General features: G+C 42.0%; 1 protein-coding gene across 50 annotated transcripts in view; it reads left to right on the forward strand.

Moving 5' to 3' along the window:
• RIMS1 (regulating synaptic membrane exocytosis 1) overlaps nucleotides 1–14072 on the forward strand; it is a 418194-nt gene that overhangs the window by 344747 nt on the left and 59375 nt on the right. The window lies entirely within an intron of this gene.

Here is a 14072-nt window from a genome sequence, read left to right on the forward strand (position 1 = left end):
TCTAGCAATTGCTCAGAGTTGCATCTGCAGGAGTTTCTTTCTAATATGATGAAAGCCACAGAGCATCCTTTAGTCCGGGGTCAGAAAGCTTTTTCTGTAGAGAGCTACATAGTAAATATTTCAGGACCATCTCTGTCGCAGTCACTCAACAACATTGTGGTAGCGTGAAAGCCGTGCACACAAATGAGCATGGCTGTGTGCCAGTAAAGTTTTATTTACAAAAATCAGGAAGCAGGCTGTGTTTTTCCTCATGGGCTGTGGTTTGCCACCCACTTCTTTAACCCCGTAGCAGTGGGATGGAGTGCATGTGATAACAAAGTACACCTCCCTGGTTTACATGGTGTGAGCTATCAGAAATTTGCATGAAGTATGTTTAAATTGCCAGCAGTGCCCTCGTGTTCTTAGAAGGCAGCTGCCTGTCGAAGGGGGTGCAGCTCAGGAGCCCAGATGAAGCCCGTCCTCAGTGAGCAGAATCAGCAGGCACAGGGTGTGTTTTATATGTGTTCTTAACTATTCCAGAAATAGAGTTTCACTGAAGGGATTTGGGGCTTGATAACACGCCCAAGAAATAGAAATGTTCATGGGAGCATTGCCTTCCAGACCCTCTGCCGGTCTGAGAGCATCACGCGCTTCCAGGATGTGCAGTAAAATGTCTCCCAAGGCCCCTCTCCCTCCTGGACTTCCCTGTGCACGGCTCGTCTGTTGCAGCAAATTGAGAGTAATTATCCACTGTTAATTAGCAATGTCACACTCCGATAATCTACAGGAGCAGTTTCAACCGATAAAGATGTTAACAGAACGCGTTTTATCTCTGCTTCTGATGTTGTCAGCGTCTGGTCCTGACAGAATCCTGAGTTCCCTAAATTTAAGAAGGAGCCAGTAGAGCTGAGGGAGGTGGCCTTGTCGAGCTCCCTAGGATCAGGGGTAAAAATTATCCTAAGAGATTCCTTCCTGTTGCAATATTAAGATGTTCTTTTTCAAAACCTATTTAATTTAGCAAGAATATTCATAAATAGGGCTTAAACAGGAACTTTTCCACTTTTAATCACTAAAAACAATTTACTACATAATTACGAAACTGTAAATCTTGAAGTAATCTTTATTTATGTCCACAATAGAGCCAAGTGCCTTGAGTCCTGTGCCATAAAGTGCGACTAGTTAATAAAATCCATATTACTAACCAATTGCAAGAATAATTTGTGGGTCCATTGTCATTCTCCTGAAATTTCAAGGGAATAGGATTCTTCAAAAATTTATCTTTGCGGGGCCTGCCCCGTGGCCGAGTGGTGAAATTCGCGCGCTCCACTTCGGTGGCCCAGGGTTTCTCCGGTTCGGATCCTAGGTGCAGACATGACACTGCTCACCAGGCCATGCTGAGGCGGTGTCCCACATGCCACAACTAGAAGGACCCACAACTAGAATACACAACTATGTACTGGGGGGCTTTGGGGAGAAGAGAAAAAAAAAGTTTGGCAAAAGATGTTACCTCAGGTGCCAGTCTTTAAAAAAAAAAACATTATCATTGGGAAAAATTTGGCTATGTGATTTTTGAGGAAGAAAGCAAAGAACAGAGAAACTTCAGGCAGTTCAACAGCAAGGGACTAAGATTTTCTACAAAGAGGATCGGAGGAAACTGCCTGTTAGTGGATGGGAGCCGATGTTACTTTGTGGGAAAATCCTGCTTGCAAGTCAGCACTGGTTGTCACTGTCCTGACGAGAAGCAGAAGAAACGACAGAGGGGTCTTCACCTTCGTGATCCCTGTGACTTTTCTTATTTATTGAAGGTGGTGGGGAGAGGGGTAGACCTAAAAAGAGCACAAATAGATTTCTTCATGACAAATCCATTTTCTCTGGGTGTTTCTCTGTTTTCAGCTTCTCTTTCTCTTCTCTGCAGTTTAGAACACATACGAGCTAAGAGGTATTTTTACGTAAGTGGATGATGTGAATTTAGGGCTAGAACTAATGGCTAAATGAATTTCCCCTTCAGCTAACCAGAAGGACTGTTCTTCCTGCAGTCCAGTACTCTAGGTCAGTGATCCTCCATAAACGGTACTCATGTGGTTTCCAGCATCCTGAGTTGGGTAGAGAAGAAATGGGGTGGGAGGGGCAGGCTGTCTTGTAATGTTCAGAGTTATCTTTTCATATACGTCCCTCTCTGCATATGCTCAGAGGCACACGGGCACACACGTGCACACACTTGTGCACACACAGAGCTCTCATGTGCATCATCAACCCTGTGGTAGACACCTGAGGCGAGGGTTTGGCGTGAGAGCGACAGGATGACATCAGCATAAGAACGCTGTGTCCGCTTCTGGGGCAAGGGCTTCGGCTCTTCAGCCTCGGGTGCCCTGTTCTCACAGCCGACACGGTGAGGGATCATTGCTCTCAATGTATTACTCTTCTAGTGTGTTTACTGATTTTTTTAGAAACTAGTTTCTGCACAGATTGTAAAATTCTCTTTATTCAAATTCGTGGTTAAAAGGGGAGCGAGTCTGGTCAGTCATGACGATAGAATATATTCTGTGTTGTAATAAGAAGCAGCAGACTGATGAGTTCCTCTCACATGTAAGCTCTTCATGATTTTCCAAGACTACTTTCAAGTACAGTATCTAGGCCACACACACTGGGAGATTATAATCTATTTAAGAATTTAAGACCTGCTGTTATATTATATTCTGGTTCCCTATATATGTCTGCTCAAATCATCCTCTGACACAAGAAATGCTTTATCACACATTGCCTTGGATAAACTTGATTCTGGAAGTCAATAAAAGGATTTAGAAGATATTCTAGCATTCCCTAAAGACATGTTCGGTCCCCTAAAAGTCAACCAAGTACCCAGTATTCTCAAGAAGGACTCTAGAAAGAAACCACATGATATCATCTTACCCATATTATAGAAAACCACACTATGGAGGCAGTTAAAATGTCATGTATGGTTTTGATCTCCTCGATCCAAGCATATTATGAACCAAGAAAATGTGGAGATAAACTGTCTGAAATGAGCAGGAGGCTGTGGCTTCTGCGTAAGGTACCCAGACACTGCTCCCTGTGTTTTCTGTCTGTGACCCATGGTTCACGTTAGGGTTTTAAGGTTTTGAGAAGTTCTCTCTTGGAACAGCTTATCTTTTTTTTATTCCAATATAGCCTCAGCTTATTTTGTTCTGGAATGCTTTTCTCACAGGCATCTATGAATATTTTGCAGATTTCTTTTGAGTGCCTTTTGGGAAAATCTGTTTTAGATAGTCACCACCGTTCTGCCTAAAAGATAAAAGACTATAAAGTTAGCTTCAAAAAGCCTGTTTGAGGACAACTAAAATTAAGCACTTATAAGATGTGTATAGATTGAAAATATAAATATATTTGGATGACCAATTTCTAAAATATCATTTTAAAGGTATTGGGGATTCTTGAGCCATATCCTGAATTTTTCGTGTTTGGGATAACAGTTATGCAACAAATATCTTGTCCACTCACAAATGCCACTAGCTAAACCATATGGCAGTTCTGTGTGAACTGAAAAAGGGCACCATCCCTCCAGGTGCGTTCTGAAGAGTTCATTCAAAATAGTCCAAAACATCTCATATTTTCAAAGTTTACGGGTGCAGGGAACAGTAATAGGAAAAGGAACTACAGTAGTCCCCCCTTATTCAAAGTATTGCTTTCCACAGTTTCAGTTACTTGTGGTCAGCCGTGGTCTGAAACTATTAAACGGAAAATTCCAGAAATACAAGGTCCATAAGTTCTAAATCTCGCACCATCCTGCGTAGCATGATGAAACCCTTCCCAGTACCCCTCCTTCTCCCTGGGGCTGTGACTCATCCCCTTGTCCAGCGGGTCCAGGCTGTCCGTGCCACCTGCCCGTGAGTCACTCAGCAGCCATCTGGTTCTCAGATCGACTGTCACTGTATGGCAGTGCTTGTGTTCAAGAGTTTCATTTAGTAATGGCCCCAAAGTGCAAGTATAGTGATGCGGGCAATTCCTTTAAGTGAAAAGGTGAAAGTTCTCCACTTAATAAGGGAAGGAAAAAGTTGTATGCTGAGGTCACTGAGATCCATGGTAGCTTTTATTACAGTATATTGTTATAATTGTTATAATTTTATTATTGTTGTTAATCTCTTACTGTGCCTCATTTATAAATTGAACTTTATCACAGGTATGTATGTATAGGAAAAAACATAGTATATTTAGGGTTCAGTGCTGTCTGAGGTTTCAGGCATCCACTGGGTGTCTCGGAACGTATCCCCCATGGGTAAGGGGGCACAACTGTAGACTATAACGTTGGTGTTAGGGTTAATAACCTTTTGTAGATATAATCAATTAAAAACTATTCTAAAATGTTGTTTTCATGAATTAAAAACTATTTAAAACTCACATAATTGCTAGGATGCTTCTCACAATACAAAATCAACACTTAATATTTCAAAATAATAAGCATCAATTAAGATTTGAGGTTTCTAGTTTTTCAGATTTGTTCTGCATATGTCAAAGAATTTTAATTGAGTATTGCCTTAAATATTCCTGGAAGAATGTTTTACGGTCCAACTACAAAACATGCACAGTATGTTAGTGGAGGTGGCATAACTGATAATAAAAAATGCACATGCACTAGAACCCAGAAACACTATGTGGAGTTTCGAGGTTCTCCATGTTTATTTTTACATCTGAAGAGCTTATTCATCCCAAAAAGGAGCTCAATATTCACGGGATAGTTCTGAATTTTTTTTCATCTTTATCGTATATCAGTTTCTCTCTAGGCAGACACATTTCAGACATTTGATTCAATATCAAGCTTAGAAAGAAAATGCAAGCATAATCCTCTAATTACTCTCAAATGTTATACAATTTAAGAAGCTTTGTCTAAACCAATGATTTTCCAAGGGTGTCCACATGGTAACATGTTCTCCCGGCTCTATAAGGCTGGCCTTCTGGAGCTTGCTGTTGTTGGTGCCCTGTACTCAGCTCCAGCTCCCGCGCCCCTGTGCCTAGCAGAGGGGAGCCCTGTCTTTCCGTGCCGTCCACTCTCCTTCCACTGCTGTGTCCGTCAAGCGCTCCCCTGCTGTTCATGGGCTTTTCAGGGCCTCTGTTTTCAGAAGCAGGTGGCCAGGTCCATCTTCCTAGTCATAGCCTGGAAGCTCTGACGGGCGACCCTGCTGGTATTTGACATCCTGGTGGCAGAGCTTTCCGCCTCACAGCCACGTGCAGCCACCACAGTGTGACAGTGACAGACGGTGGTGTGGGTCGCTCACCAGGACGCTGACCTGTGCCGTGGTGATGAGAACGCCGGGTCTTAACCGCTAGACCGCCAGGGATGGCTGTTTCCATTGTAGGTGAATTTTAGTAAACAAACTTGAGGAGCAAATACGCTGCACATAGTTTTTGGTCTTTTTCATCCTCTTTTGAAAGAATATTTTTAAAAGCAATTGTATTTGTTATGTTCATATTTTGAAACATGAAAGTTTTTTTTAAAAATAGTAATAAATAGTAACCTTGAAGCCATAAATTCACTAATATTTGGCATTTGATGGCAGTAGGCATAATAATTAGTAAGTAAATACTGAAGGAAATATGCTTATGTTTACTTGGAGATTTTAAAACATAATAGGGTAAATTATTTGATATTTTAAATTGTGATAGAGAGGTTAATATCTTCTGGAAATCAATCTCGAAATTGCAATTATGTTTGAAAAATGGTACAGAAAATTTTGCCCCTTATTTTACAATAGTTCTTCAAATCAGCAAGGGGTTCCAGGATAACATTTAAAAATAATTTTTGGATTTTTTGTGATGGCATTTGAAAAATGCTTAACTGCAAAATCATTCAGTATGTTAATAGCTCAGAATAACTAATGAAACTTTCATTCTATATACTTACTAATTAGTATGCCTGCTGACATCAAATATAATCAAGAGTGAGCAAGGGCCTGGTCTGGTGGCTGAGTGGTTCTAGTTCCTCAAGCTCCACTTTCATGGCCCAGGTTCAGGGGTTCGGATCCTGGGCGAGGACCTACTCCGCTCAGCAGCCATGCTGTGGAGGTGTCCCACATACAAAAACGTAGAGGAAGGTTGGCACAGATGTTAGCTCAGGGCTAATCTTCCTCAGCAAAAAATAAATAAAATAAAAGTGAGCAAGAGGGGACTTTCTTTGAGCTGCCCTCATTTACTTTGCATGCTACCTGTTGTTCTATAGAAGCAATGTCTGCTGAGATCTGCTGAAGTGCTAGGAAGAAAGAGTGGAAAATAACTCGGAAATTTGATGACAGGGGAGAAAATGAACCCGGACATGGTGAAAGATATTAGGTATTCAACATCTGAGAAAGAAAATACATTTTAGTCATGTTCTAGCATCATCTTGGTTTAATAATCCAAGACCAATGAGTCATTTCCACTGTTACTTCCTGTGAATAGATGAAGGAATTTGCTCTAAGTTTCCCATTGTTTCTAGGCATTTGGGAGTGGAAGGATTTTTTCAGAATATACCATCTACTGCACTGTTAGAAATAGAAGTTCAGATTTAATGTGTTACTATTTTCCCTGTCTTTAAAAATTTACTCACTTAAAAGGATAATATTTAAAACAAAATTAATAAATAAGAGAAAAAAACGTAGGTGTAAAAAGCAAGTGGAACTGTGGCCTAGGGCTTTATCCCAAGTCAGAGGGCCGATGCCAGGGCAGGGCAGGGCCGTGGAGGCAGAGGGCGAGGGAGCTGAGGGCTGGACGGCAGGAGAGGAAGGCGTTACGGCTGAGGAGGGGCCATGAGGAAGAATGGAAGCTGGGGATGGAGAAGTAACAGAGGGGAAGGTGGGTCACAGCTTGACGAGGGAGAGACTCTGAGAACTAAGGATGATGAAACTGACGGAGGGAGAATCGTGGGCCTGAGATTTACGGGGCGGTTAGCGACCGTGGTATGAAGAGCAGCCTGTCACCAGGGTTGCCACGCCAGGACCGTGTGTGGGCTGCCCACCTGCGCTAGAGCTGCGACCGACTCAGACGCCAATCTTTGGTTCCATGAGCTGAGCAGCTGTGGCCAAGATGTCAGGATGCCGGCACGTCCAGCTGGGCAGGCGCAAACACCTGAGGTCTTTTTCTTTTTTTTGTTTTAAAGATTGACCTGAGCTAACATCTGTTGCCAATCTTCTTTTTTCTTTTTCTTCTTCTTCTCCCCAAAGCCACCCAGTAGATAGTTGTATACTGTAGTTGTAGGTCCTTCTGGTTGTGCTATTTGGGACGCCGCCTCAGCGTGGCTTGATGACCGGTGCCATATCTGCGGCCAGGACCGAAACTGGTGAAATCCTGGACCGCCAAAGTGGATTGTTCGAACTTAACCACTCAGCCACAGGGCTGGCCCCGTATGGTCGTTTTCATTCACACACAAGAGGCAGCTGGGAAGCTTGTCCCATACAGGCTGCCGGCAAGCAACTAACAAAGCAAACCGAAAACACCTAAAGCTTTTAGCATAAGGACTTCACATTCCATAGATGGATACAGAATAATTTTGCTGCACCTCAAGTGATCCTCCACGAAGGTAATGAGAACTGTGTGGGCAGTGGGAACTGGGGCTCCTGACGGCAATGATACTAACAGCTACAGTTTATTTTATAGTAGAACGCATTTTGCAAAGCTCATTTCCAATCCAAGCAGATGTTTCTCTTTATTTTGTTACGAGGTATCTGAGATTTGAAGAATTGGTCCAGAGCCGGGAACAGCAAGTGACGATGCTGTCATTAGAATCTAGGTCTTTTTATCTTAAAGTTCATACATCTGTTGTTTTTCACTGTGCAAACATGACATTTTTAAAACCAGTATCGTTTTTGGAGGCAGAAATAGAAAAAGTAATGTTGACTTGGAAGTAACGCCCGCGGTAAGATCCGTGAAGCCCAGTTTCTCCAGGAATCTCGCATCGTCTCCCCATCTGAAGCTTGGTTGCTGGTACCTGGGGAAGCGCAGGAGGGGACAGTAGGCGTTGCTTCCTCGTAATGCCTGTCAGCTAAATCAGTGAGATAAATAGGATAAACCGATAGATTCTACAGCCAGGCTCTAGAGAGAATCTGTGAAACAGCCCTGCCAGGGTTTAGACCACTCATGTTTGTCTCTGCTGAAGCCTGACTGAGTCGGCAACTGATAAGCATCAGTCTCCGGCCTTCCCATCGAATGGGCTTTGAGATCATTGTTCACATTTTCAAAACCCTCCCTTATCAGGTTTAGAGTACTTACTTTTTCTGTTTATGTTTTATATTTCCTGTTGTTTATGCTTTTAAATTATACTTCCTAAAATATTTAGCACACTGCTGGACATATAGTTAGTGTTCAATAAATATTATAATTAAAGTAATAAGCATTATGATTAGAGCAATTATTCAGTTTTATGTCAAACAAAATATATTATTGCAATTGATTATACTTCCACCATTTTCTTGAGGTTGATCAGTTCTATCAATCTGTCAATTCAGCCCGTCGATGAAAGAAAATGTTACATTTTTACTACATTAATGTGTATCTAATCAGCTGTAACAGTGTGTCTCTTTAGTAGCCAGCTGTGAAATACTGAGATAACTGTGTAAAGACAGAATCCACAACATCAGCTTTCTTGCTGCTGTTATATAGTTTCATGACTGTGAAATTTAATTTTGAAGTCTTACCTCCTTCATCAAAAGATAGAAAATATTCCCTGCCCTCAAACTACTCCCTCACATTTCCTTCTCTTGCTGTACGATTAACCCCTCTCCCTGTGGTAAACCTAAATATTCGTAGGTTTCTCCATGGCCCACATTTTCAGTTAATCTTAGTCTTTGGTGAATCATCCATCTTATTCTGTTGTCCTTTTCCTATTTGTATTACCTAATAGGAATCTAAATTCAAGCCCTTCAGTTAACAGTATTCTTGGGTTTTTATATGTATATTTCATCCTTTCCGAAAGTACAACAGTGGGAGATAGGAGACATAATCCATACAGACTTTTTTTGAGCGTGTTGGGGGTTAAAGTCAATACTAGAAATCTCTGAGAAATCCGAGAAGCTCTCTCCCCTGGTGTGGTTAGTTTGTGGACGTTGTGCTCACCAGCCTCCCACTCCCGCTGCACCCTCTGTGCACCTTGCAAAGCTGTAGTTTGCGTTTAGTGATTGGGACAAGAAAATTATTCACAGAGCCTTCTAACTAGGAATCTAATCTGATGCTCATTTTTACGTAGCCGCCGTCGTGGCAAGAGCTTTTCTTTGCCACCACGACCCCCAGACTCGGGGCCCCGCCGTCGGCACGTGGCTCTGAGCCTGCGTGCGGGCTCCATGTGTGGTGCTGGGGCCTCAGGGACGCAGGGCCTTTGCAGGTCACTTCTCGATTCTCAAGGCACGTGAGAAGACGGGTTCTGGAGGGGACAGTCTTCCCCAAATGTTCGGCACATTTAATGCAATTCTCTCCCCCTCTTCTGAGGTGTCTCATTAAAGAGAGGGTGGACTTTCCGAGCAGAGGTGTGTAGGTATCTGGGAGGTGGAGGTAGATGTGTGTCCACGGAGAAGGTTTAGACCTGAGGCGAGTACTGATGAGCGGTCCATGCAAGGTGTCAACAGAATGCATTTGTAAAGTTCCCCGTCTCCACAGCCACAGTGACAGACTAGACCTGTGCGCTCTGTCCTCAGCCCAATATAAGCTGAATAGCCTGTAAGTTTTCTTTTTCTTTGAAATTAGACTTCTTTCCTTAATGTAACACACTGAAGACTTGCTACGTATTATGCTACCCGTCAGCCAAATCTCAGTACTATCTGAATGCAAAGATAGTTAATAGCTAAAGAATTAGAAAATTTCCTTAGATTTTTTTTTTTTTTTTTTTGGAAAATCATAGTACCTGAATTTATTGTGCCACATATTTGGTTTACAATATGCTTTTAAAGCAGCCATACCCCTTTATTTATTAATAATGTGTTTCGTATGTTATTTTATATATATTTATATTCTATTTCAACTTATGAAACAAGTCCTGGCATGACTTGCTCTAGTGGAAGGGGTGGCCCAGAGCCCTGCCTTCCAGGTACTCTCCTCAGACTTCCATCTTCTCCTGTTTCAAACATGGGGCGTCTGCACGGCACTTCGTGGAGACGGTGACATTCACTGGAGTACCGACAGTCTGACACATCGCTCTGAGAACGCCCCTGATAAACTGAACACTCAGCTTCATTCAGCACATCCTCCATCTCAGTTACGTGGAAACGCACAGGGGTGGCCTTTCCCAGAGCACAGCACCCCATGGACGGCCTCCCACCCTGTGCCCAGTGATGGTTACCATCCTACAGGGCAGCTGCTCACGCTCTGAGCACTCACACACCCTCGACACACTCTCGCACAGGCCTGGGGCAGGAGTGGTGGGTGCGAATCTCGGCTTTCAGGTAAATAGACGGTATTACCACATCAATATTAAGATACACTTAAAACCACAGGGCTAGGCCCACATCTGTTTTGTTTTGCACCATGCTGCTGTCAAGCATAGTACCTGCACACAATAAAGCACCCAAAACTGACTGGTGGATGAGTGAATGAGTGAACAGGAGAAGAACCAAGCTCCAGGAAGCCGTGGACCTGTGAAAGTTCTCAGTACTAGTTAGTAATAGTGTCGAAACACACAGCATAGGTGCATAGTTCTTGAATGCATTTTCTCTTCTTTATTTATTACTCCCTGTATATTCATTGACGGCTTTATTTCCTACCCTACCTTTTCACTTCCTCCGACATCCGTCAACTTTCTTGCACTGCTCTTGCTGTGTCCTCCAGTGTCCTTTTCCACATCTGAGACTCAGACCTGGTCACTCTCTGGAGCTAGTAACTGTCCCTATATTAGATAAAATTGTGGTATAGGTAATTGTAGACTAAACTAACACGTAAGTGTAATAAGGGAACTAAGTAATTTTTATTACCAATAATGGGAAACATCACTACAATTAGATACATAGCATCTATTTTATATCAATAAACATCACAATGACTCTTTTATAGCTTTATCTTTTATGTGTTTTGATGTATGTATCAAATGATGATGTATGTTTTGATGTATGACTTTGATGAAGTCAAGAATTTATGCACAGATGAAAAATATTTTGGGCAGATTTAGTTAAAATGTTTAGAAGGAAATAATTCATAGTGTTTTAAAAATACGGGTGAATCTCTGTGCATTGATTTGATCAATAATGATTGATCTCAATTTATTTTCAAAATTATAGTTTCATAATTACATGGTGGGTTCCAAGGGGCACAGTTCCATCAACTCTGACTAGTGCCAAATACTAGAATTTCAGTCAACCAGGAACCACTCTAAAGGAAGCCAAAGCGAAGGTGCAGAGTGCAAGTAGACAAGACCGTGGAAAACCTTACCAGTAAGAGTGGTCCTTCCTGGGGTACTTTAAAACGTCCCCTTGCAGAGAGCTCTCTGATCTGGGGAAGGGCCCCTCCTCACTGTTGTTTTCAGTCCTAATGAACCTCCTTGTATGTGTCTATGTCAGTCACAGATTTATAAGGTCGGCTTCGGACTGCCGCCCCCCTCAGCTTCCTGACCACCTCTGCAGCAAGTTTTCCCCGCACCCTGTGTTCCCACAGGATGGAGTGTCTAGGTTGCTGTTGTGGGCTTTACTGGAGTCACACCAGATACACCTGAGAAGTGGCTCTGAGCAGCCAGATGTGGCCTGGCTTTGGTTCCAACGAAGACTGGTGACCTCCCACGCCAGTCAGGAATTTGTGGGAGAGGCCACTTCAGTTTTTCCTGGAACAGATGGAAAACAACTGAGGACCCCAGCAAACCCACACGCTCACACACTCCAATCACCTTAATTACTGTTGATATCACAGTCTTTTCAGAATTATAGTTTGGTTTAGTTATTACATAATCTTTCATTTTTCCTAATGTTAAATGTTATTGGGAGAAATGTTGGCTTGTCCACTAAGTGAAATGAGCATAGGAAGCTTAGGAATTCCAGGTTAACTGGTCTGTCCATGAGGAAACCAAGCTAAAGCTTAAAAAATAAAATAAAATCTTGTGCTTATATTATATACCACATTGATAAAATCTGGAAGAGGGCGTAAAGCTGTTTTTTAAAAAACTGAGATATAATCACATACCATAAGATTCACCATGTTCAGTGATTTTTAGTATATTCACAGTTAATTGTGCAACTATCATATGTCTAATTCCAGAATATTTTTATCATCCCCCAAGAGAAACCCACGCCCATTAGCAGTCACTCCCCATTGCTCTCCTCCAGCCCCTGGCAACCACTGATCCACATGCTGTCTCTATGGGTTTGACTTTGGGCTCTTCATTTAAATGGAATCGTACAGTATGTAGCTTTTGTATTTGGCTTCTTTCTCATAGTGTGACGTTTTCACCTGCATCCACGTCTGTAATGTGAGTCAGTGCTTCATTCCTTTCTGTGGTTGACAATCTTCCATTGTGTGGATAGACCATGTTTTGTTTCTCCATTCGTCAGTTGATGGGCATTTGGATTATTTCCTCTTTTTAAGTGTTATGAATACTGTTGATATGAATATTCTTATGTAAGTGTTTGTATGGACGTGTGTTTTCAATTCTTTTGAGCCTGTACCTAAGAACAGAATTGCTGGGCCACATGGTAACTCTGATTTTAACTTTTGAATGGAATTACTGTCATATGGTAACTCTAAGTGTAATTTAACTGTTTGACTAAACTGCCAAACTATTTTCTAAAGCTGCTGCATCATTTTACATTCCATGAGCATTGCATGAGGGTTCCAGTCTCTCCAGATTGTCATCAACACTTGTCACTGCCTCTTTTTTGTTACCGCTGTCCTAGTGCGTGTGAAGTAGCATCTCATTGTGGTTTCCATAAAGCTCTATTTAAACCAAATTTATCAAACTAATTTGATATCTCCAAGAATTCACTTTGCTTGTGGATTTAGATTCTTATATTACAATTCTTTTGTTAGCAACTTCTTGAGAATGGATTTTTCTTAAAAGGTGAGCATATTCAAAGTATTAGAAGTCCAGTTTCTTTTTTCTCTGGGGATTCTTTAGTTAACTATACTGGAATTATATAAACACTTAGTTATCTGTATAGTTCAACCAGAAAAGGAGCTCTATTAGATTTGAGATAGCTTGAGATCTAATATCTATCTAGACAGCTTTCCCTGGGGCGCACACAAAGGCAGAAATTTTTATCACCAAATGAAAAGACTATTTTTAAACCTACAGAGAGAACTAGCCGCTCAGTTTTACCGCTCAGCCGTAGGTCCAAAATTACCACAGAGACCCAAGCCCAGACTTTAAAGGTTGGTTCCTCTTTCAGTGCATGAGGCATTCATGAGTGATGTGAGCTCTGGTGGCCGACAGAGGCGTAAGACACTTAAAGACTAGCAACCAGATTCTCTGTCATCTGCTCCTGACCTTCACCATATCCCTGATGTCTGCCCCCAACAGATCCCACCCGCAGAGAGATACCTTGTTGTTGCTGCCACCAGCAGGGAGTGTATTGTCAGTCACAAGAAAAGCAAAATAAGAGACAAATGTACTAAGAATCAGCACCAGCAACAAACAAACATGGAAAACCAGAGGCAGAAGAAAGAAAACAGAGACCGACAGTAACGTTCTGTTGCCTCTTGATGTTAAATTGAGGAGCCAGGAAAAGGCATCCTTGGGCTTAAAGAGTCCAGGGGTGGGTGCCTCCTGGGACAACACAGTTATCCAGCAAGGAGTCCATTTGGGCATTTTCATGGGACTTCTGACACCATCAATACATAATTCTCAAAATTAAAGCATAGTTATAAGAAAGACAGCAGATGTCAGAGTTTTAACTCATTAGTGAGAAAACCAAACAGTTGACAAACTGGTTCCAAACATGATTCAGGAAACTCGTATACTTATATATACAGACGTATAATCATTGAAAAAAATGAAATACTGGAATAAGATTAAGTCCACAGCATGGCTTGATGAGCGGATCCAAACCCACGAACCCCAGGCCGCCAAAGCAGAGTGCACAAACTTAACCACTACACCACCAAGCCAGCCCCAAGACAATTGTTTTCTTTTTTTTTTTTGGTCTAAGTTCCAAGTTTAGATT

Source organism: Equus caballus, chromosome 20 (assembly GCF_041296265.1).
Source record: "Equus caballus isolate H_3958 breed thoroughbred chromosome 20, TB-T2T, whole genome shotgun sequence".
Classification (NCBI taxonomy): Eukaryota; Metazoa; Chordata; class Mammalia; order Perissodactyla; family Equidae; genus Equus; species Equus caballus.